The 25,829-nt window shown below is 43.0% G+C and overlaps 1 non-coding gene across 1 annotated transcript; it reads right to left on the bottom strand.

The window, feature by feature from the left end:
- Positions 1–20,489: 20,489 nt before the first annotated feature.
- Positions 20,490–20,564, bottom strand: Trnat-ugu. Its single transcript has one exon. It is a non-coding gene; the product is annotated as a tRNA-Thr (tRNA).
- Between the last annotated feature and the right edge of the window lie 5,265 nt (positions 20,565–25,829).

Here is a 25,829-nt window from a genome sequence, read left to right as displayed (position 1 = left end):
CGCCGCCTGTCTCGACCTGTTTCAAAGCTTTTACCCTGTTGTCTTCGTCATTGCCAAATACTAATGTACACTAGGTGGAGAGCTTAGTTTGGTGTACCGGTACAAAAGAGATTTATATAATAACTGTAATGGTAACAACTTTAAATTTGGTTTCATCACAAATGTATCTTCCTATGTTCTCTTTATTTTATTTGCAATTATGCTACTAAGATCTGGAACAAGAGATTGGCTGACAGCATTCTGAGAGAATTTTTTAAATTACAATTAGAAATACTCGCACGCAATCTAGTTTTTGTACAAGACAAAACAGAAAAAAACCTTTCACATACACAAGTGGAACCAAACATAGAAACAATCTTCGCTTCTTCTCTGTGTAACTTGGGAAATTCTTCCTTCGGCAAATTCTGGTAGAATTGGAGCAAACCTTTTGTATTGTAAAACACATCCTTTCGGTGAAAATCGCTTTGCAAATCAATTAGTTCGAAATGTAAATCTGAAGGCGCACTTTCAATATCCATCGAAAAAGGTTTCACAAAAACATCGAGAATTGGCTGCAGGTAGGTAATTTCCTGAAACAATAACATAGCCAATTTTAATTAATGAAAGTAACGTAAGCCGTTGTTTCGAAGTACTAAAATGCGATAGATTTTAATAAACATGTAATGTGTACTATTGGTGTTAATGTTATGTTACAATTGCATATGTAACGCAATCTCCTTTATTTACCTGTATGTCATATACCGGCACATTACCTGGAATCGGTCGTTAAACGCATTTTCAAGGGATTGTAGCACCTCGACGTATTTTTCAAAGCGCGCTCCTTCCTGCACAGATGCTGTCAAACAAAAAAATAGTATCGTTTTGATTAGAGCGGTTATCAAAAAGCCTCTTGGTGTGCAAAACAATGAACGAAAGGTAAATTCGGCATGATAAGTTTTTTCCGCAGTAGGCCAATAAACCCTTTTGCTTTACCGCGCATTGCTGGTGCTCCGTCTGTGTTTACGGAAAACAGCTTTCCCTGAGGGAGCCCTATTCCTTCAGCTGCCATTTCAACAGCTGCTAAAATATCCGCCCCTGTAACAGTGTCCTTCAACGAAATCATATCCATGAGCTCTTCCGTCACATGTAGGTCGTCGTCCACACCACGCAAAAATATTGCTAACTGAGCCGTGTCGTTAACATCCGTGGACTCATCAAGTGCAATGGAGTACGCTAGGAAGTTTTCAATTTTGGCTGCCAGTTGTTCATGCAAATTCTCAGCAATGTCGTTGATTCTCCGATGTATTGTCATTCTGGAAAGTGGTATTCTGCTGTACGCGGGAGCTAATGTGGGATTCATTGTCTCTACTACGACCAACATAATGTATTTTATTAATGGCCCGTCCATAAATGGCCTCCCAGCTCTTGCTAAACGTAGAGCAACTTTGTAACTAGCTCTGAGAGTCGTTTCGCAGCACCCCTCATCTTCTTCACCCTAAAGTAGAGAAAAAAAGATATGTTAGAAATAATTTATGCGAAAACGAAAACTAAGGAATCTAAACAAATGTTATTTCGTTTCGCATGACCTTTAACCAAAATATACATGCTAAAGTACTTGCAACAAACCTCGTTTGTAGATACAGAATTCTCTTCTGCAAGAGTTTGCAACTTCCGTAATTCTTCCTCTCTGGCATCCCCTGTTATATCACTATACTTTACTGGATGCAATTTGCTGTAGAGTCTTTCAATATACAATTTTCTGACACACGTAATTAGTGTACCGCAGATTAGACATTTGGCTTTGTCGTCACAACGCACAAAAAAGTAGGAGAGTTCCCATTCCGGTTTATATTGGCTTTCGGCAATTTTCCCTTTTTTTGGAGCAGATGGTTCCATTATTCCGGTAATTGTCTTGCGCTTACATATTCCAATGTTGACTAAGCCGTCTGGAAGTGCATTCGGCAGCGCACAGCGTCGGCCTCACCTAGCAAGCCGAGTTGAGGCAAAGTATGCCGAGTTGAACCGATGCACTGTGCAGGCACTCGCTGCACCTCGCTTTGCACCCGTGCTGTTTTCCGTGAATGTGCGGCCCTGGTGTAAGTAGATGTCTGTCTATTACACATTACGACCCTCTTCAACTGTCGGCGGTCTCTGTTAGTCAACAGGCGAGGTCGGCCTGTACGCTTTTGTGCTGTGCGTGTCCCTTCGCGTTTCCACTTCACTATCACATCGGAAACAGTGGACCTAGGGATGTTTTGGAGTGTGATAATCTCGCTTACAGATGTATGAGACAAGTGACAGTCACCTGACCACGTTCGAACTCCGTGAATTCGCGGAGCGCCCCGTTCTGCTCTCTCACGATGTCTAATGAATACTGAGGTCGCTGATATGTAGTACCTGGCAGTAGGTGGCAGCAAAATGCACCTAATATGAAAAATGTATGTTTTGTGGTGTCCGGATACTTTTGATAACATAATGTATGTGGAATTCGCTCTGTCAGAAATTGGCAGTGATCGACAAGACAGCATCCGTAAATGTAGATACAACTGAACTGATACGACCGGAAAGACTCAGACTAACACTGAGATTATGCCTGTTTATCATATGTAGACAGTGAACACTGGAAAATCCAAATATACGGCAAGCTTTGGCAACTTGCTACGAATGGTGACCACGCCATAAATAAAAGACGAAAAAGAAGACGAAGAATAAAATGATTATTATCAGTTGCTGGTAGTGATGATAATGTGAAAAAAAATTATCTTACTCTTTGTAAGCACAAAAGCAGTTCCATTCTAGTGACTGGTTGCCCGATGGAGCCATTGCAAGATAAGGTAGCTGAATCTGTGTGTCTGACTATACAACAGAAAGCCGAACAGTCCAGTTTGTTATAAGGCATATATAAGTAATCTCAAGAAGCCAGGAATCATCATAGGGCATGAGTATCACATGAAACTGATTCCTCGCAAGATTTATTGCTACTTGACTTATTCAGTTCCATGGTCAAAGGGGCAGCGGTAAGAAAGAAAAAACGAAAATGTCACTGTGAATTTTTCATTTCTTTTATTACTTAGATTTACGAATTTTATGATATTCTTAGTATAGTCAATTGACATGTGTGAATGAAAATCTAATTGCGTTATTTCTCGACTAAAATGGGTGTGGACGAACGCTAGAGTAATGAACCTGATTCATGTTTATTCAGATGTCCTGTACATAATGGAAACAGTGTAGTCTTTGTTAGTTAAGCTGCAAATAAATGAAGTATTAAAGCAAAGGTTATTTTCTACTGACGGAAAGAACTATTTCAGGCCAGTTACTGTGGAACAGAGTTGGGAAAGAGATGTTTGTTTCACTTTTGAATCTAACGTGTTTGCGTGTAAATTTTTGTTACGACTTTTTCCAAATTTAAAAGCCAGTGTTTGCAAACAATGAACTTATGCTTAAAGCTCTCAAGAATGTCGTCCAATAAATTAAACTGTGAAAAAACTCCCGCCCCCTAACAATATGTTGTATTAACCGGGAGTATCTAATATAAATTTGTACAGTTTTCAATTGCAAAAAATACAGCAAACAATAAATTGAAATGAAATGTTCAGATTTGTGACTTACTGTTTATGAGCTTGCTGTTAAGATATCTGTCATCTTGACATCAGCTTTTCAACTCGCTCGGCCTCCATATTTCATCGAGGTATATTAGGCAAGGACTGCTCATGTTTCCAGTGAGAGCGGAAAGATTTAAGGCCTTAGAGCATTTCAGTTTAGATACAGCAGCATACAGCTCATAGTATGTGTCCTCTACATAGTGCTGATTTGAAAACCATGTCCTTCTTCATGCAGTTGTGATGAAGTCACTAGTAGCTTCGAGCTTGTATCTCCATTTCTGAAGGTGAAAGTAGGCATTCAGTGATAAGACTGCCTATGAATTCCACCTGGCATTGCGAAGGGAACGTAGCGTCTACCATTTGATTATAGGGCATTTTCTTGTCCTTCTGGTTGAGTTGAAAAAAAAAAAACCTGAAGTCATCTCTCCATCCTGGGTTTTTACGTGTTGGCGTCTTTTATGAACTACTCGTAGCTTCTTTGTAAGTCTTCATATCCTGCTGAAATAACTTCAATGATTCGTGGTTGACCGTGATTATGCTGCAAACAAGGAACCCACGACGTGCTCCTGAACCGGGCCGAAAATGTGATATTGACACCCTATAAAATGGGGTGCTTCTAGACCTCTTTGTCTGAACTGTCTTTGCAGTCTAGCAGTTACACCGCTTTTGTGCAGCGTATTGACTACTGTGGTGCCATTTTGTCACTCCTCCATGCATTGTACTCACCCAAGACGGCCTGTAACCAGGTAGAGACGCCCTCAGCCGATCCGCTTCCACAAACCAACTTTCGGAAATGCAGAGTTATTGCAGAATTCCTCAGACCGACCACCTGATATTCTCTATCGTCAATTCTCTTCACATCGAAATGCAAGTAGAATTCCTCTTCATCAAAAAGTTCTTTGAGCCGGTACTTCGTCTGCATTCTGGATCACTCGACGCCAAATCCCCGAAAGCGATGGTGTGGGTACATCTACTCCATCTTCAGCCAGGTTTTTAAGAACTTTTCCTACTTTTTTGTTGACAGGGACACATTTGACACCAACCTGCTACAGATTCTGCATGCTGAGACTTCCATTTCGTAGAAGGATAGTTTGCCGCAGGATCACCAAGTGCTGCTGTCGGTACCCTTGTCTCCTTCAGTACTACTATTACTGAACTCTTGCACTTGGCTGGTTACTAATCTGATGCGTTTCTTCGGCATTTTGAAGATAGATCTTATTCATGGTCGCCACTTTTTCAGTAATGTATTCCAATCGGCCTCTTGTTTCAATTTGTTTTCTGTCAAGTTCTTTGTCTTCACTGCAAAGTCAGTTGCCACTTGGTTTTGTAATATCGAAAATATGCGTAAGCGCTCTTTTGAACATATCATTCCTCCCTCTCTACAACAACTTTCCCACAGTTTTATGACATTGTTAACCTTTGCATAAATTTGCTGTGTAGAAAGTAAAGGGAAGCTCAATTTTCCCAGAGCTTCAATTATTCTGGTGATATTCTCTTTACAAAGTCAACTCACTCTTTGACTCTGTGGTAGAACCCCAAAAATCTACCAACGATGTCTCTGTTCAAAGTCATTTTGCACAGAATTTCATTCACATTCGTTTTAATTTCTGGTATGTCGGGAAGGCGCTTTGTAGTTGTTGTCAGATTCCTCGTCCATATCTTTCCAGCCAACTGTAGGATTGAGCTGGAGCATTTAGTTTCAAACAACATGTTTAAACCCGAAAATAAAATAAAATAAATGCAATTGACTTTCGGAAAAGCACCATCCACACAATTCCGAAGACGGAAAGAGCTGACAAGTGCGAGAATTATCGCACAATCAGCTTAACAGCTCATGCATCGAAGCTGCTTACAAGAATATTATATAGAAGAATGGAAAAGAAAATTGAGAATGCGCTAGGTGACGATCAGTTTGGCTTTAGGAAAAGTAAAGGGACGAGAGAGGCAATTCTGACGTTACGGCTAATAATGGAAGCAAGGCTAAAGAAAAATCAAGACACTTTCATAGGATTTGTCGACCTGGAAAAACCGTTCGACATTATAAAATGGTGCAAGCTGTTCGAGATTCTGAAAAAAGTAGGGGTAAGCTATAGGGAGAGACGGGTCATATACAATATGTACAACAACCAAGAGGGAATAATAAGAGCGGACGATCAAGAACGAAGTGCTCGTATTAAGAAGGGTGTAAGACAAGGCTGTAGCCTTTCGCCCCTACTCTTCAACCTGTACATCGAGGAAGTAATGATGGAAATAAAAGAAAGGTTCAGGAGTGGAATTAAAATACAAGGTGAAAGGATATCAATGATACGATTCGCTGATGACATTGCTATCCTGAGTGAAAGTGAAGAAGAATTAAATGATCTGCTGAACGGAATGAACAGTCTAATGAGTACACAGTATGGTTTGAGAGTAAATCAGAGAAAGACGAAGGTAATGAGAAGTAGTAGAAATGAGAACAGCGAGAAACTTAACATCAGGATTGATGGTCACGAAGTCAATGAAGTTAAGGAATTCTGCTACCTAGGCAGTAAAATAATCAATGACGGACGGAGCAAGGAGGACATCAAAAGCAGACTCGTTATGGCAGAAAAGGCATTTCTGGCCAAGAGAAGTCTACTAATATCAAATACCGGCCTTAATTTGAGGAAGAAAATTCTGAGGATGAAGTTCTTTAGTACAGCATTGTATGGTAGTGAAACATGGACTGTGGGAAAACCGGAACAGAAGAGAATCGAAGCATTTGAGATGTGGTGCTATAGACGAATGTTGAAAATTAGGTGGACTGATAAGGTAAGGAGGTTCTATGCAGAATCGGAGAGGAAAGAAATATGTGGAAAACACTGATAAGGAGAAGGGACAGGATGATAGGACATCTGCTAAGACATGAGGGAATGACTTCCATGGTACTAGAGGGAGCTGTAGAGGGCAAAAACTGTAGAGGAAGACAGAGATTGGAATATGTCAAGCACATAATTGAGGACGTAAGTTGCAAGTGCTACTCTGAGATGAAGAGGTTAGCACAGGAAAGGAATTCGTGGTGGGCCGCATCAAACCAGTCAGTAGACTGATGACCAAGAAAAAAATTAGAAATGATCATTGAGGAAGCACTGCTTCAAATACATGTATTGTGTTATTTTCCTATAGGACATAAATGAAATCATATTGAGTTTGGGAGATTTCTACATGATAAGGCCAAAGCAATACAAAAAAAGTAACGTATAGGCAAAATGTAATAAAATGCAGCACCAGGAAAGTTAATATCTTGAAAAAAGTTAAGAAGTAATAACCCTAGTATACTTGCTGACATATAATAGCCACATATATTCTAATCTTTAGTGTTAATCTTGCACGGGAACTATACTAAAAGTACTTCACCTTTGCCAGCCGCGGTGGCCGAGCGGTTCTAGGCGCTTCAGTCCGGAACCGCGCGACTGCTACGATCGCAAGTTCGAATCCTGTCCCGGGCATGGATGTGTGTGATGTCCTTAGGTTAGTTAGGTTTAAGTATTTCTAAGTTCTACGGGACTGATGACCTCCGATGTTAAGTCCCATAGCGCTCAGAGCCATTTGAACCATTTAAGGTGTATATAGTTTGCCACAGAATTTGTGAATTCTGCATACCAATCACGCTATGTCAAGACACAACTTTCTGTCGAACGCAGAAAATGATGAATTACTCGTATATTGTGATTATTAATCATAGATCTGAAAAACATACACTATGTATCAAAAATATCCGGACACCTGATTTGAAAATGACTTACAAGTTCGTGGCGCTCTCCATCGGTAAGCCTTGACGACAACTTCCGCTCTTGCAGGCATTTGTTCAATCAGGTGCTGGAAAGTTTCTTGGGGAATGGCAGCCCAAACTTCGCGGAGTGCTGCACAGAGGAGAGGTATCGACGTCGGTTGGTGAGGCCTGGCACGAAGTCGGCGTTCCAAAACGTCCCAAAGGTTTTCTGTAGGATTCAGGTGAGGACTCTGTGCAGGCCAGTCCATTACAGGGATGTTATCGTGTAACCACTCCGCCACATTCCGTGCATTATGAACAGATGCTTGATCGTGTTGAAAGATGCAATCGTCATCCCCGAATTCCTACTCTACAGTGAGAAGGAAGAAGGTGCTTAAAACATTAATGTAGGCCTGTGCTGTGATAGTGCCACGCAAAACAACTAAGAGGGCAAGCTCCCTCCATGAAAAACACATAACAAAACCGCTTCCTAATTTTACTGTTGGCACTACACACGCTGGCATATGACGTTCACTGGCCATTCACCATACTCACACCCTACCATCGGATCGCCACATTGTGTATCGTGATTTGTCACTCCAAACAACGTCTTTTCATTGTTCAATCGTCCAATTTTTACGCTCCTAACACCAAGCAAGGCGTCGTTTGGCACTTACCGGCATGATGTGTGGCTTATGAGCAGCCGCTCGACCATGATATCGAAGTGTTCTCACCTCCCGGCAAACTGCCATAGTACTTGCAGTGGATCCTGATGCAGTTTGGAATTCATGTGTGATGGTCTGGATAGATGTCTGACCGTTACACATTGCGACCCTCTCCAACTCTCGGCGAACTCTTCCGTCAACAGACGAGGTCGGCCTGTCACATCGGAAACAGTTTACCTAGGGATGTTTAAGAGTGTGAAAATCTCGCGTACAGACATATGACACAAGTCACACCCAATCACCTGACGACGTTCGAAGTCCGTGAGATTCGCGGAGCGCCCCATTCCGCTCTCACGATGATTAGACTACTGAGGTCGTTGATATGTACCGTAAATACAAAAATAATATAAAAATCCGACTGCCGTGCTGCCTCGTTGTCAGTGAGTTCTCACAACGTGCCCAAGAACGAACTCTGTCAGATTTGATATAGCGGTAGATCATCACATAACGACGACGACAGCCAGCCAGCCTTGCAGCTGGAAACATTGTGGCCGCTAGGCAGCTCTACTGGCTAGCGGTTGAGTCCCGCTTTAGGTAGTGGTGTGATTTTCATGTGGGTCTTTGCTGTTTGTATGTTCCAAAGTGCAGAAAGTAATTACTGAAGTGCCCGTATTTCTCGACGAAGCACTCTGTGACTCTGTCAACACAGCGGCACCACCAAGTTTGCAGCAGAGAAAGTAATATAATATGAGGCTAACCACAAAACTTGGACACGTCGATAGGCCGAGCACTGTGCTAAAGAAGGAAGATAGCGTCTTGATGTCAGCCTTATCTCTTAGCCTTGTCACTTATATTTACAAAATTACTTACATATTTTTGCGAATATTTCACTGCAAACCTTAGCAGACGTTATATCCCTCCACTTACCGTTAAAAATGTATACTTTTCCGTTTAAAGAAAACGTTGTTCTTTCAATATCTACGCAGCTAAAAATGATACGCTATCAATAAATATTACAGACCCCTTCGCTTACTCTCATTTCCAGAAATCTTCGTGTCGATAATTATAGCCGTTTACGAAACTTTCCATGTTATGTGGTGCGCCATTTCTTCTGTTCGTGAAATACACTTACAGACATTAAAAGCGAAGCATCTTGAGTCCAAACCCATTTTCGTTTATTGCTCTCTATATTGACGAATAGTTGCTGCAAAAGTTCGTTTTAAGAATGTGTGTATGATTAGTTTAGTACGACAGGGATAGGTAGTGCTGCAGTTAATGGTATTTTTATAATGTTTGTTAGGTGAATGTAGACGTTAAATTCGATCCTGAACTTAACTGGAGAGAGAATATTTGTTTTATTCGTAACGTAGAGAGTTGATACCGCATAACCTAATATGGATGTAGGAATAAAACCTCAGAGGAAAAAATCCATTTTAGAACACTGATCTAATTTTTAAACAACAAATTCTATGAATACGTAAATGATTATATTTGAACCATAAAAATGTCAGTAGGCACTTTGTATAATTGAATGCAATGGCGAGTTTGATGGGTGGTACTACGTGCGGTATAAATATATGATTGATCTGGTGGGTAGCGACAGAAGCTGTGTAATGCTCAAGTATATACGGTGGTAAAATTATAAAACTGTTGTAATATGCAAGAAGAGATTTCTCAGCATCACCGTTTGATGCAGGAATTCGAAGATCAGACTCAACCTAAGTGAATGTAATGTACTGCGCTTAAGGAGGTGGGAAGTCAGACGCTCTAAGACAAAAATTACGACGCATCACGAAGGAATTCTCCGAATAGTACCGAAGATGCGATGTACAAGTACAAACAAACAAATGATTACAGCAACAAAGCCGGCCGGTGTGGCCGTGCGGTTCTAGGCGCTTCAGTCCGCAACCGCGCTGCTGCTATGGTTGCAGGTTCGAATCCTGCCTCTGGCATGGATGTGTCGGATGTTCTTAGATTAGTTAGGTTTAAGTAGTTCTAAGTCTAGGGGACTGATGACATCCGAAGTTAAGTCCTATAGTGCTCAGAGCCATTTGAACAGCTTCAAAAATTTTGAACCACTTATTCAAGAGAAAGAGCCTCACACATGGACTTAGTCAATAACAAGTTGGTCCACCAATGGCCTCTATACAAGCAATTATTCGGATTGGCATTGATTGATAGATTTGTTGGAAGTCCTCTTGAGAGATAGCGTGCCAAATTCTATTCAACTGCCTGTGAGACAAAGTCCAAAGGTCACTGGAGGCTATGCCCATAATGCTCCAAGTGTTCTCAGCTGGGGAGACATCCGGCGACCTTGCCGTTGAAGGTAGAGTTTATCTAGCTCGAAGACAAACAGTAGAAATTCTTGTCGTGTGTGGTCGTACATGTGAAGGCGTCTGTAACAACATTTTACTGATGTGAAGATAATGCCCATTATCTTCCTGAGACGTAAGCCCAAGGTGACTTGGCATGAAGGGCAACAAATCATGGCGTGGCGTAGAATGTCTTAGACGTACCGCTGCACTGTAACTGTGCAGCAGACGAGAATCAAAATGGTCCCACTAAGAAATAAAATGACACTGCAGATCATCACTTCTGATTGCCTGGCTGTATGGTGGATGAGAGTCTGGGTGGTACCCCGCTGCTGGCCAGGGCGTCTCTACACACGTCTTCATTGGTCATCGGTGTTCCATTCGAGTCCGCAGCTCGTGGTCGTGCGGTAGCGTTCTCGCTTCCCGCGCCCGGGTTTCCGGGTTCCATTCCCGGCGGGGTCAGGGATTTTCTCTGCCTCGTGATGACTGTGTGTTGTGTGCTGTCCATAGGTTATTTAGGTTTAAGTAGTTCTAAGGTCTAGGGGACTGATGACCATAGATGTTAAGTCCAATAGGGCTTAGAGCCATTTGAACCATTTTTTTGTTCCGTTCGAGGCGGGGCCCATATTGCCGAGGCTGTTTCATTTTGAGTGCCACGTTACGTTATTGTAACGGTCACCTTTCGGATCAGGTCAGTGGCCGTCGAGGTTGGACAAGTGAGGCAGTGACGTACAAGTGCCGGAGGCCGATCTCCGAGGGCCGGTGAATCTCCCAGGCGTACACGTGAAGGCGTATGTAATAACATTTTACTGACGTGATTGCGACAATGAATATTGTACTCTCTGGCGCTTAGGAAACAGGTTGACATGCTCGCTCAGGCGTCGACGAGGTATTCGATACACTCCTATGGCTCACGTAATTCTTCCACAGGTCAGGCACGCTACCTGACAACGTGGCGGCGGTGGGTGTGATAGCGGGGCCAGTGCGCAACCTGCGGACGTGCCTCTGAGGGCAAAATTGCTGGCGCTCTCGAAGACCGACACCCACTTACACCTGTACCCAGAGAATCTTCCGAATGGTGGTTGTCATTAAGACGGAAGTCCTGGACTCCCTCAGCACACACAACGTACACCCAGGAAGCCTTATAGCTGAGAGGTGACTCTCAGGTGCCCATCCAGCAAGTGAAAGGTTTGCAGTCGGTCGACTTGACCCTTCACCAGAAGAAAGTCCAGTATCTTCTGCTAGTCACAGCTGTGACCAGTCAGTAGCGGTAGCGTGGTGCGATGGAGTCCACCAACAGCCGGCAAGCCGCTATTTTGTACCTGAAGTCTTCAAGCAAGTGGCAAGCAGCACATCATGGGTCATCAGCAAGGGTAGCCCCTAGCTAGCGAAACTGTCATTTAGTCGGGATCGATGATGTAGTCGGTGTGACCAGACACAGAGGACGAGATGTTCGAAACAGGGGTATTTAAAGTCAGACATTATTTGCCCTCGCTTAACCAAAGGTGTCAGCGGCCCTGTCCACACATTCTGTCTCTAGTATGGAGGTTTTTTCCTGCCTTCTCATTTCTCATCGCCTGGGAGCGATAGAGCTCGAAAGTTGTCTATTATTATTCCGTATCGTACAGTTTCCAGAACGGCGATGTGGGTTCCGTCATGCTGTCTCGTGTGCGCTTATTGCTATAGCTCTGTTCGCTGTGTAGCATCGAGTTGCGAGCGTAGCCCTGCCTTAGTAGTACTGGCACTCTTCGCATACTCTAGATTATAATTGTGACACACAGTCTGAATTGGACTCGGTTCTTTAGTGGTCTGTGTCGGGCAAGAGCTTCGAAAATAAATTAATATGTGTGCGTGATTTCCATTCACTCACGCCAACCACATTCACATTGATCCACACAATCATTCTGTGCCTTAGGAATTAATACAACAGAGAAGGTGGAAAAGTTCTGCATATGGTATTAAAACACCGAAGAACTCAAAGAAAAGTACAGTGACTAGCAGACCACTTACAAAAATCACGGGTGAGCCAGTCACCCTGTTAACACATTATGAATATCTCCCTAAAATTTGCGGAAACAAGTTTTTATAGGTCACAAAACAGCAAAACTCGAACCACATTCGCTTCAACAACCATTAAAAAGGAGAACCGAATTGCCGGCAAATCTGCTGCTACCCTCTGGCCCGAAAATGAATCACAGCCCAGTAAAATGTGGTGCACAGTTATCTGTACGTCACGAGCACCACGCATTGGAGGATCCTCCCAATGGAACAAGAAGCCAGGCGTCAGAAGACTGTGACCTATGCGGAAAGGAGTTAGCAGGACCTCATCCCGTCTTTGTGGCCCATATAATAAATTTAGTGTACCTGGGAACATTGCTGAGCTACCTTATTTGTTACCCCAGCTTCTGCACTGTGGAAGGTTTTGACAGCAGACCGATAAGCAATGTAGCGAAGAGATCAGCTGCGGCAGATGAATACCCAACACCGCATGTGCGGCGATTGTGACGACACCAAAGTGGAAACGCAGCTGTGCCCCGTGTCTTGTCTCACCAGGAGCTAGAACCGGGAAGACGAGGGCCGAAATGTGGCTACGCCCCGCACCGACAGCAACGATGCTCCGTCGGAACAAGGGAGTCGTACCTGCAACCAGAAGACCAGCAGATATCGGAAGAGGCAGAGCCAACCACAACACATTCCACAGCGTCCAACGAATAGATAGGGTATACCTACGAACAGGGGAACGTTGGAGTGCAGTGTAGAATTTTACAGACAAAAACTACTGTTATTACTATTTATAATTTATGTCAGTTGATTGTTGTTGTGGACTTCAGTCCTGAGACTGGTTTGATGCAGCTCTCAATGCTACTCTATCCTGTGCAAGCCTCTTCATCTCCCAGTACTTACTGCAACCTACATTCTTCTGAATCTGCTTAGTGTATTCATCTCTTGGTCTCCCTCTACGATTTTTACCCTCCACGCTGCCCTCCAATGCTAAATTTGTCATCCCTTGATGCCTCAAAACATGTCCTACCAACCGGTCCCTTCTTCTTGTCAAGTTGTGCCACAAACTCCTCTTCTCCCCAATTCTATCCAATACCTCCTCATTAGATATGTGATCTACCCATCCAATCTTCAACATTCTTCTGTAGCACCACATTTCAAAAGCTTCTATTCTCTTCTTGTCCAAACTATTTATCGTCCATGTTTCACTTACATACATCGCTACACTTCATACAAATACTTTCAGAAGCGACTTCCTGACGCTTAAATCTATACTCTATGTTAACAGACTTCTCTTCCTCAGAAACGTTTTCCTTGCCATTGCCAGTCTACATTTTATATCCTCTCTACTTCGACCATCATCAGTTATTTTACTCCCCAAATAGCGAAACTCCTTTACTATTTTAAGTGTCTCCGTTCCGTTCAACTGCTCTTCCAAGCCCTTTGCTGTCTCTGACAGAACTACAATGACATCGGAGAACCTCAAAGTTTTTATTTCTTCTCCATGAATTTTAATACCTACTCCGAATTTTTCTTTTGTTTCCTTTGCTGCTTGCTCAATATACAGATTGAATAACATCGGGGATAGGCTACAACCCTGTCTCACTCCCTTCCCAACCATTGCTTCCCTTTCATGTCCCTCGACTCTTATAACTGCCATCTGGTTTCTGTACAAATTGTAAATAGCCTTTCGCTCCCTGTATTTTACCCCTGCCACCTTCAAAATTTGAAAGAGGGTATTCCAGTTAACATTGTCAAAAGGTTTCTCTAAGTCTACAAATGCTAGAAACGTAGGTTTGCCTTTTCTTAATCTTTCTTCTAAGATAAGTCGTAGGGTTAGTATTGCCTCATGTGTTCCAACATTTCTACGGAATCCAAACTGATCCTCCCCGAGGTCCGCCTCTACCAGTTTTTCCATTCGTCTGTAAAGAATTCACGTTAGTATTTTGCAGCTGTGACTTATTAAACTGATAGTTCGGTAATTTTCACATCTGTCAACACCTGCTTTCTTTGGGATTGGAAGTATTATATTCTTCTTGAAGTCTGAGGGTATTTTGCCTGTCTCATACATCTTGCTCACCAGATGGTAGAGTTTTGTCAGGACCGGCTCCCCCGAGGCCGTCAGTAGTTCTAATGGAATGTTGTCTACTCCTGGGACCTTGTTTCGATTTAGGTCTTTCAGTGCTCTGTCAAACTCTTCACACAGTATCTTATCTCCCATTTCGTCTTCATCTACATCCTCTTCCATTTCCATAATATTGTCCTCAAGTACATCGCCCTTGTATAAACCCTGTATATACTCCTTCCACCTTTTTGCCTTTCCTTCTTTGCTTAGAACTGGGTTTCCATCTGAAGTCTTGATATTCATATAAGTGGTTCTCTTCTCTCCAAAGGTCTCTTTAATTTTCCTGTAGGCAGTATCTATCTTACCCCTAGTGAGATAAGCCTCTACACCCCTACATTTGTCCTGTAGCCATCCCTGCTTAGCCACTTTGAACTTCCCGTCGATCTCATTTTTGAGACGTTTGTGTTCCTTTTTGCCTGCTTCATTTACTGCATTTTTATATTTTCTCCTTTCATCAATTAAATTCAATATTTCTTCTGTTACCCAAGGATTTTTATTAGCCCTCGTCTTTTTACTTACTTGATCGTCTGCTGCCTTCACTGCTTCATCCCTCAGAGCCACTCATTCTTCTACTACTGTATTTCTTTCCCCCAATCCTGTCAATTGTTCCCTTATGCTCTCCCTGAAACTCTGTACAACCTCTGGTTCTTTCAGTTTATCCAGGTCCCATCTCCTTAATTTCCCACCTTTTTGCAATTTCTTCAGTTTTAATTTACAGTTCGTAACCAATAGATTGTGGTCAGAGTCCACATCTGCCCCTGGAAATGTCTTACAATTTAAAACCTGGTTCCTAAATCTCTGTCTTACCATTATATAATCTATCTGATACCTTTTAGTATCTCCAGGATTCTTCCATGTATACAACGTTTTTTTATGATTCTTGAACCAAGTGTTAGCTATGATTAAGTTATGCTCTGTGCAAAATTCTACCAGACGGCTTCCTCTTTCATTTCTTCCCCCCAATCCATATTCACCTACTATGTTTCCTTCTCTCCCTTTTCCTACTGACGAATTCCAGTCACCCATGACTATTAAATTTTCCTCTCCATTCACTACCCGAATAATTTCTTTTATCTCATCATAAATTTCATCAATATCTTCATCATCTGCAGAGCTAGTTGGCATATAAACTTGTACTACTGTAGTAGGCATGGGCTTTGTGTCTATCTTGGCCACAATAATGCGTTCACTGTGCTGTTTGTAGTAGCTTACCCGCACTCCTATTTTTTATTCAGTATTAAACCTACTCCTGCATTACTCCTATTTGATTTTGTATTTATAACCCTGTATTCACCTGACCAAAAGTCTTGTTCCTCCTGCCACCGACCTTCACTAATTCCCACTATATCTAACTTTAACCTACCGATATCCCTTTTTAAATTTTCTAACCTATCTGCCCGATTAACGGATCTGACATTCCACGCTCCGATCCGCAGCAAGGTGTAGGGCAATAACAGTGGTAGACATAGTTAGGGGTGGTAGTAGGTGGAGTCGTCATTAATGATAGAGACGGTTACGGTGATGGGAATGAGCATTATGTTGAGCGTAATCCATTTATATTATCAAAATGGTTGTATGGATGTATGTATATATGTATGTTGCTACATATGTATGTGAGTATGTATGTTCCATATCTCCTCCTAAACCACTTGACCGATTTCAACCAAACCTGGCGCACATACTGTTTGGAAAGAATCGCTGTGAAGTAAGAACCATCTTACATAACAAACGGGTTTCGGTGGGACTGAAAAAGCCGTGTAACCTAGGGCACGGTAGTACCCACACTTCATTCATCCAGTATTTGAGAATGAGAGCACTTAGTGACTTGCAGCAGATATTAAGCACAGTTTCAAATCTTTACGAACTTTGTCTTGCTCACAACCGCCACTAAATGATGAAAGGGAAAATGTTTATCGGTATTACATTTTCGCTGTTCATGCAGTAAATCTGCTGTGTGAACCATGACATTTTAATGTCTTATATCTTTAATGCTAACTGTATTCGTGGCACATTTTCCATACAGTATTCACATGTACGTGTACGACTATGTATAGAAACATATCGTTGTACGACACATTGGTTAAGAGATATGATGTCAAATACTGAGATTCGCTACGAACTGACACATCATGCATAATATTTTAATTTATCACTTCTTCACTACCAACTCTATTTGCAACATATTTCGCAGACAGCATTCACATATACTAAAGAATGTAGCTACAAAAATACGTCATTGTACGACACATAGTTCAAGGACAGATGAGGTCATAAACACTAACATGACTGAAAAACTGCTGCATCATGCAAGACGTTTCAATATATTGCTTCTTTACCTCCAGTTCTACTCGAAACACTTTTTGATGACAGTAGAAGCATACTCCATTGGATGCACTTGCAAGCCTATACCACTGTACAGCACATGGTTTGGGAGATACGACGTCATAAACATTGAGCTACGAGGACTGCAGGACGAAAATCGCTAGAGACATGGATGAAATATGTGTACAAATATGTATAGAATATTTGAAATGTATGTAAAATACGATTGACATCAGCATATGTGGGAATAGCCATAGGTAAAAACCCCATTCTAGACCCCTGGTACGATTTCAGTAAAATTTGGTACAGATATTAGTTACCATCTCGACAGAAATACTGTCGGGATAAGAACCACCAAGCCTCTTATCAATGTGTGGGTGATAATGTCGGGAGCAAGGAGGAGGAGGAGATGGAAAAACCGAGTGGGGGATGAGATGGTCACAGATAAGTGGGAGGAGGAGATGGGAAGAGTGAGGGGGAGGGGAAGATCGACAAAAAGAGGAGAGAGGAGGAGATTGGCAGAGGAAGGAAGGAGGAGGAGATGGACAGATGCAGGGAGAAGGAAGAGATTGGCAGAAGGGGAGGGAGATGAGCAACATGGAGAGGGGAGATGAGGAAATAGACAGATGAGATGGTCACAGATAAGTGGGAGGAGGAGATGGGAAGAGTGAGGGGGAGGGGAAGATCGACAAAAAGAGGAGAGAGGAGGAGATTGGCAGAGGAAGGAAGGAGGAGGAGATGGACAGATGCAGGGAGAAGGAAGAGATTGGCAGAAGGGGAGGGAGATGAGCAACATGGAGAGGGGAGATGAGGAAATAGACAGAGAAAGGAAAGAGAAAAAGATAAACTGCAGAGGGGGAAGAGGAGACGGATAGAAAAAGGAAGGAGGAACAGATGGAGTTACAGAGGGAGGGGAAACGAACAGTGAGAAGGGGAGGAAGAGAGGACAAAGAGAGGGATGAGGAGGAGGAAGAGGAGGAGGAGGAGGAGGAGGAGAAGGAGGAGAAGGCCAGAGAGAGAGAGAGAAGGAGGCAGGAGGGGGGGGGCAAAGAGAGGATGGAATTGAGTGTTGAGGAAGAAATAGAATGGCTAGGAGGATGTGGACAGAGGGGGAAGAAGCAGATGAACAGAGAAGGTGGTGCAGATGGACTGAGATAGGTGTAGGAGGATTTGGACAGAGACTGACGAGTGGAAGAGGTGGGCAGGGAGAGGGAGTGGAGGAGATGAATAGAGATGGGGGAAACACGAAATAGACAAATAGAAAGGGAAGGAAGAGCTGGGCTAATAGAATGTTGAAATAAATACACTACTGGCCATTAAAATTGCTACACCAGGAAGATGACGTGCTAAAGACGCGAAATTTAACAGACAGGAAGAAGATGCTGTCATATGCAAATGATTAGCTTTTCAGAGCATTCGCATAAGGTTGGCGCCGGTGGCGACGCCTACTACGTGCTGACATGAGGAAAGTTTCCAACCGATTACTCATACACAAACAGCAGCTGACCGGAGTTGCCTGGTGAAACGTTGTTGTGATGCCTCGTCTAAGAAGGAGAAATGCGTACCATCACGTTCCGACTCTGATGAAGGTCGGCTTCTAGCCTGTCGCGATTGCGGTTTATCGTATCGCGACATTGCTGCTTGCGTTGGTCGAGATCCAATGACTGTTAGCAGAATATGGAATCGGTGGATTTAGGAGGGTAATACGGAACGCCGTGCTGGATCCCAATGGCCTCGTATCACTAGCAGTCGAGATGACAGGCATCTTCTCCACATGGCTGTAACGGATCGTGCACTCACGTCTCGATCCATGAGTCAACAGATGGGGATGTTTGCAAGGCAACAACCATCTGCACCAACAGTTCGACGACGTTTGCAGCAGCATGGACTATCAGCTCGGAGACCATGGCTGCAGTTAACCTTGGCGCTGCATGACAGACAGGAGCGCCTGCGATGGTGTACTCAACGACAAACCTGGGTGCACGAATGGCAAAACGTCATTTTTTTCGGATGTATCCAGGTTCTGTTTACAGCATCATGATGGTCGCATCCGTGTTTGGCGACATCTCGGTGAACGGACATTGGAAGCGTGTATTCGTCATCGCCATACTGGCGTATCACCCGGTGTGATGGTATAGGGTGCCATTGGTTACCCGTCACCTCTTGCTCGCAATGACGGCACTTCGAACAGTGGACGTTACATTTCGGATGTGTTATGAGCCCTGGGTCTACCCTTCATTGGATCCCTGCGAAACCCTACGTAGCAGCAGGATAATGCACGACGACATGTTGCAGGGCCTTTCTGGATGCAGAAAATGTTCGACTGCTGCCCTGGCCAGCACATTCTCTCACCTAATGAAAACGTCTGGTCAATGGTGGGCGAGCAACTGGCTCGTCACAATACGCCAGTCACTACTCTTGATGAACTGTGGTATCGTGTTGAAGCTACATGGGCAGCTGTACCTGTACACCCCATCCAATCTCTCTTTGACTCAACGCCCAGGCGTATCAAGGCCGTTATTACGGCCAGAGGTCGTTGCTCTGAGTACTGATCTCTCAGGATCTATGCACCCAAATCGCGTGAAAATGTAAACACATGTCAGTTCTAGTATTATATATTTGTCCGATGATTACCCGTTTATCATCTGGATTTCTTCTTGGTGTAGCAATTTTAATGGCCAGTAGTGTAAATACCTGGGCAACACCGAGTACTCACATAGCAATGTACTGTATATTGTACAGAGGATACGTAGAGGAATAGTAAGTGACAGTAAGTTTCACACCACGGGTTTTTGTCAGTAGACGGGACAGCGCGAGGAGACAGACAGACAGGAGCTCTGCAGCGCTGACAGGTGTCGCTGGCAGGCGGCAAAGTCCCATCTCGCCGCGCGTCCTACGGCTCCCAGAGGTGGTGGTGGCGGCGGCGGCGGCGGCGGCGGCGCCTGCAGGCACGCGGCCCGCGCCAGGAATGCCCGCGGCCAGCAATCGATTGCTGCGAGCGGTCGACCGCGGCCACCCACGCGTCGCGTCGCCCGGAGCCGGCGCCGCGGCGGCCGCTGGGCGTGGTCGCGCCGCGCAGCGCCGGGCCCGGGACGGTGGCCGCGCGTCTTCTGGGCCACCCATCTGTTGACGGGGACAGACAGGGTAGCCAGACATCGCGGTCGACAAGCGCGGGAGGAGGTGGCTTCAGCGCAATGTTCAGGTCGTGTACTCTCAGTGCACGTCTGTAGGTCGTACTCTCTTCTGACTGGTGTAGCGTAGGCCGAACTCTGGTCCAAACACAAATCTTTCATAGTAACTCTTCCGCTGCTACAAAGGTGCTTCCTGCTTTCCTTGATAAGCGCAGCTTTGTTGCGGCTGTACTGTTTGCCAAACGCTTCCTGTGCTGAAAAACGGCATCCGTCTACTATGAAACATTTGTCATCCCATTTAAAGAAAGTAATCGCTGAAAACATTAGATTTTTGCACATTTTACAGTCTGATTTTTTTTTCACCATAAAGGAGAGAATTTCTTTACGTTATTCGTTCCTTCCTGCTCTGCATCGCTTTAAGTAAAGCGCTGCACGAAATTGTAGAGAATTTGCACACGTAAAAACGCAGTGCAGAAACGTTGCAGATGGTTTATTTTATCTCATACATTGCAATATAAGAATTGTAGGTAAGACAAAGAAATTTTAAACGATTGTTAAATGGACACCCTAGCTGCAACCAGGCGTTGATATACTTCATTGGGGACATGGTGAAAATGTGTGCCTCGACCGGGACTCGAACCCGGGATCTCCTGCTTACATGGCAGACGTTCTATCCATCTGAGCCACCGAGGGCTAGGGACAAGTCCCTGCAGGCGCACTACTCTCTGTGCCCTCCTTGTCTCAGATGGATAGAGCGTCTGGCATGTAAGCAGGTGATCCCGGGTTCGAGTCCCGGTCGGGGCACACATTATCAACATGTCCCCAATGAAGAATATCAACGCCTGGTTGCAGCTAGGGTGTCCATTTAATTATCATTTCGTTCTAGCAAAGCTGCATGGTCATCTACGGTAACCTTTCAGGAACAGATACTACCGTCACATATAGTTGAGGAAATTTTATTTAAAATTGAGGACTGAACAATATCTCATTACGTTCTCAAGTTATTGATTTTTACATCCGACGAATGGAGGAGCACAGCTCACCCATCTCCGCCCCTGCCCATCGGGAATTATGTCGTCACAACAATCGTCATACCTCATGAAGGGTTCCAGATATCGAAACGAGTTTGTTTGCAAGTGTTACCACGCAAGGAGGCAGATATGTCTGACACATACTCGAAACGTTTTTATTCATGAAGATATAAAAATAACTCGTCCGCAGCAGTGAGAGGTCTGTGGCCCAGGATACATACAAAAGTCAGCAGAACTGTAGGAAAACACATGTGGCGTGCGTATCCACGTCCACAGCACATGCAGAACGGTATAGCAGGACGAATATTAAAGTCCGCATCTGCGAAAGGTTTAATTAACTTTGAAAAACTTGAGCACTGTATAGTAAAGCTTATCTAGTGCACGGGAGTAATTTGCAGAACGGCGCACTATAAACTTAAAACAGGTATTATATAATTTACTTAGCTCATCTTAGCTCATTGAGAGAATCATTTTTGGTCCTGGATTCTTCCTGCATGAGTAATGACGCAAATAGAAACATTTCTGTATCATATTACTTCAAACAGTAATTACATTGGGTCATCAATGAACTGAAACCAGAACAATACGTAATAATCTAACCGACAGTACATAAACACACTGAGACTAAGACAAAAAAAAAAGAGCCATGCGGTCACAACTGTGAATCTACTTACAATCTTAAAACAATTAATATTATTCCTATCTTGTTAAAAATTGTATTTACAAGCAATTTTATCATTGTACTGTATTAAACCGGGGATCTAGAAAAGACGGAGAGGCTTCGTCCCCGCCGTAACCCTCAGTGGTTCACAACCCCACAACAGCCTACAGCAGTCCACTCGCCCCATCGCCGCCCCACACCGAACCCAGGGTTACTGTGCGGTTCGGCTCCCAGTGGACCCTCCGCGAGCGTCTCACACCAGACCAGTGTAACCCCAAATATTTGCGTGGTAGAGTAATTATGGTGTACGCGAACGTGGAGACAGCGTCTGCGCAACAGTCGACGACATAGTGTACCTGAGGTATAATAAGGGAAAACAGCCCGTATTCGCCGAGGCAGGTAGAAAACCGTCTTAAAAACCATACACAGGCTGGCAGGCACACCGGACTTCGACACTAATCCGCCGGGCGGATTCGTGCAGGGGACCGGCACGCTTTCCCGCCCGGAAAGCAGTGCGTCAGACCGCACGGCTAACAGGGCAGGCAATTTAATCATATTCAAACAACGATTTAATTAAATTCGTGTGACAAGGTATACAGTATTTTTATTTAAAATTGTCGACATCAAATTGTTTTATAAGTTTCATCCCTGTGATAAAATATATATCATCTTCATACGATTCACAACTTATTCTTCTTTTCTGAAAACTGTTATTTTTCTCAAGGTTAGTTAAAGTGGCCGGCCGTAGTGGCCGTGCGGTTCTAGGCGCTTCAGTCTGGAGCCGAGCGACCGCTACGGTCGCAGGTTCGAATCGGGCATGGATGTGTGTGATGTCCTTAGGTTTGTTAGGTTTAAGTAGTTCTAAGTTCTAGGCGACTGATGACCTCAGAAGTTAAGTCGCATAGTGCTCAGAGCCATTTGAACCATTTTTAAGTTCTTCATCTACTCAGTAATTGTAGATTAGATACATTTATTCTCTCTCTGCTTTGAATCATTCTACTTATTTTTATATGAGAAACCGTGGATCTAGACAATCCACGTGGAATTGGAACCATCACTGTCATATTATTATTATAGCTAACTGGCTACGCCAATTTCGATATTTTAATTCATAACACAAATTACTAACTGAAACAGATAGCTGTATATTAAAAATTGTATATTGCAACCAATACTTATCAACTGAAGACATGAAGTCTGTATACGAGTCCGCGATCATTTTTATTTTTAGCACTTTTATTTTCACAAGTCCGTCTTAATCACATAGATTTCTTTACACTTTATGACCGTTTTCGGCTTATCGCTATTTTCAGATCGTTAAAATATTCTGATATAAATCATCGTCACATGTTTAACTTGCCGATAATTTATATCAGAATGTTTTGACGGTCTGAAGATGGCGATAAGCCGAAACCGCTCATAAAGTATAAAGAAATCTGTGTGATCAAGACGCACTTGTGAAAATAAAAGCACTAAAAATTGGAAGCAATACACTGAGATGATATGTTATAACGTCGATACTTTTCTCTAGATCGAAATATACAAATTTCTCGGGCTCTTCATTGATAAAAAACATCGTATAGTATACTGATAGGAAACTAATCATGTTATATTTGACAGAGCGTTATGTTTGTATATCTTTTTAACACTTCTTGCAATGATCTGAAAGCCACGAACTTCGCTTTGCCTTAGACGAGATGGTAAAAGTTCGCGAGAGAGTAAACGGATGCAAAATGCCCACACTGAGATCCTCCGTGTATCTTTCAGTCTTGCAAACTCGACCCCTTAACAACTCTGTTGTTTCCCATCTAATTTACAACATTCGTTTGCAGCACACTTATATCGACAAAATCATTCAGCTCTATATCATCACACAGTTACGTCCTTTCCCACCGAAAATTCAACCGACTCCGTCTCCTGAATAACGAAACTAGTCTTGATTTACCTATTCACTAAATATTCTATTCCCCACCAAGGTTTACATGAGCCTCTCCATCTTTCACTAGTTCTTTCCTTCTCATTTCTGTCTCCAACTATCCACCCATGCCCCCTGCCACCACTCAACTTCTTCTCCACATTTCAATTCATTTGAACTCTTTGTTTACACTGGCAACCTGGACCCGATCTGACTTCTACCCTTCACTCACCTACAGTCACCCCTTTTCAGCAGGGCGGCGTTCCCTCAATTCCCATCGATTTTTTTTAACTCTCTGGAATTTCTTATTTTTATCTCGGGGCGGGGGGGTTAGTTGCACGGTTGAAGAGGTCTGTTCCAACACCTCAAATTTTCTTAATTAAGCACTCCTTTTCAGTTCAAATTCTTCCGGTTTAAGGAAATTTGTAGTGTTTCATTTTGAGGTGTGCCACCTTTTTGTTCGTCATTTTTTATTTTATTCGTCTCTTAAATTTAAAAGCAATGCAGGCAACACTAATATTTTAAGAGCATCCATAAAAATAATCTTGCCAACAATTTCAGCAAGACACGTAAATGTTTCACATTTTTAGCTATATTTAAAGGATTTGTACATTTTAAAACCACTATGCTGTGAGGACGGGGCGTGAGTCGTGCTTGGGTAGCTCAGTTGGTAGAGCACTTGCCCGCGAAAGGCAAAGGTCCCTAGTTCGAGTCTCGGTCCGGCACACAGTTTTAATCTGCCAGGAAGCTTCAACTATGCTAGAGAGTTGGACGTTTGTACCCCTCAAAGACCATCCCATCCCAAAAACCGGGAGATGAAACAAAAATCTAGCAAAAAAGGCACCATTCCAGCCACTTTTAACTATTCATAAAAACAGTTACTGTGTACAAAGTCACAGAACGATTACAAAAAATAAAAACAGAAATGAAATACATGATGAAAACAGGACACATCATCACCATCATCCATTCGAATCGACTGCTGAATAAAGAGCTCTTTCAGAGTTCTGCATACATTTTAGTATCCAGCCATACACAGCCCTTTTGCTGCTACTTATTTTTACATTTGTAGCCATCCAATAGATCGTCACCTCAGTGGTATCTTTTTTTTTTGGGAATTCACAAAAGATATTCCCTGGACCATCTATCATCAATTTTGCGCACATCTCTATTTCTGTTCCTTATGGTCAGAATTTGGAGCTTTCACTTCTATCCGCTACCTAATCAAGTATTTTCCCGTTCCTCCCAGTGTATTCCAACATGTGTCTTTCCATTTACCTCTAGGTGACACCCAGTCCCCACGCTTTGACAAAAAATTCTTTTCCCTCTCATATAAGCTAAAAAGTGGTAGCACAATCACACTCTAATCTTTCCGTTTCAGCTATACCGTAGTCTTGCTTTTGAAAACTCTTTTCAGTTGATCAGAATCACTCAAGACTATTATTACACTTTTGTTTATATCTTTCCCTGTCCATCCTATATTTAGTTGCCCAGTTACGACCCATCAACTGTTTCTTTTAGTTCATTGCGTATCTGTATAATTTTCATTCAGTCTGTAGGTTACACATTATTTTATACTTATTACAGCTGTTTTCGACCTGTTCTATCCGGTAAGTGCTTATATTGGTTACAGTGTATGTGCTCTGGAGGCATGCAACACCCTCCCACCAAGGAAAGAACAGTCTTGGGATATATTTTAATTATATGTACATGGTAAGGATAAGCAACACATTACAGCAAAAGCAAATTGCTGTACAGAACTGGAGTGCACCGTAAGCACTGTCATATTTGAAAATCTGGAATCTCCTGCTCTCATTCTTAGCCTGGTTAGAATCTTGGTGAATGTTAACCCTACAGAGCAGCGCACAGATTTATGTACAGTGCTAAAGAAACTTTACCTCTGTGCAAATCGTTTGTATCTCTAGTGCTTACTCAATGGTTGACATTGTTGCTTCGTAATCTTTTCATATTGTTGAGGAGACTTCTGTGGCAAAGATGTAATTTCGACTTCCAGTAACTACGAGAATTTCGGTCGCACACCATTTCAGTCCCCTACTGTAGGCTACGATTGCCCTTCGTTAGCGCACAGATTGTCTCAGAATGTGATACCATAGAACAGGTTAAAAATTGTTTACTAGTACAAATAAATGGAATACAGAGCCAGCACTAACTGTTTAGTAATGTTCTGGGAGTATCTTTGAGGACTTCAGTAGTTAAGACGACTCCCATAAGCAAGATTCATATGTTTGAGTCCTGGTCTGATGTAAATTTTCCTGTTTGGAACATATTCAAGGTAAAAGAGATTAAATGATTTTTTTAGTGATCGTGAGGATTATTTTTACAGTGAAGATG

This window comes from Schistocerca americana, chromosome 3, assembly GCF_021461395.2.
Source record: "Schistocerca americana isolate TAMUIC-IGC-003095 chromosome 3, iqSchAmer2.1, whole genome shotgun sequence".
In the NCBI taxonomy this organism is placed as follows: Eukaryota; Metazoa; Arthropoda; class Insecta; order Orthoptera; family Acrididae; genus Schistocerca; species Schistocerca americana.
Note: the sequence above shows the minus strand (reverse complement) of the source record. Positions and strands in the feature narration are given on the sequence as shown.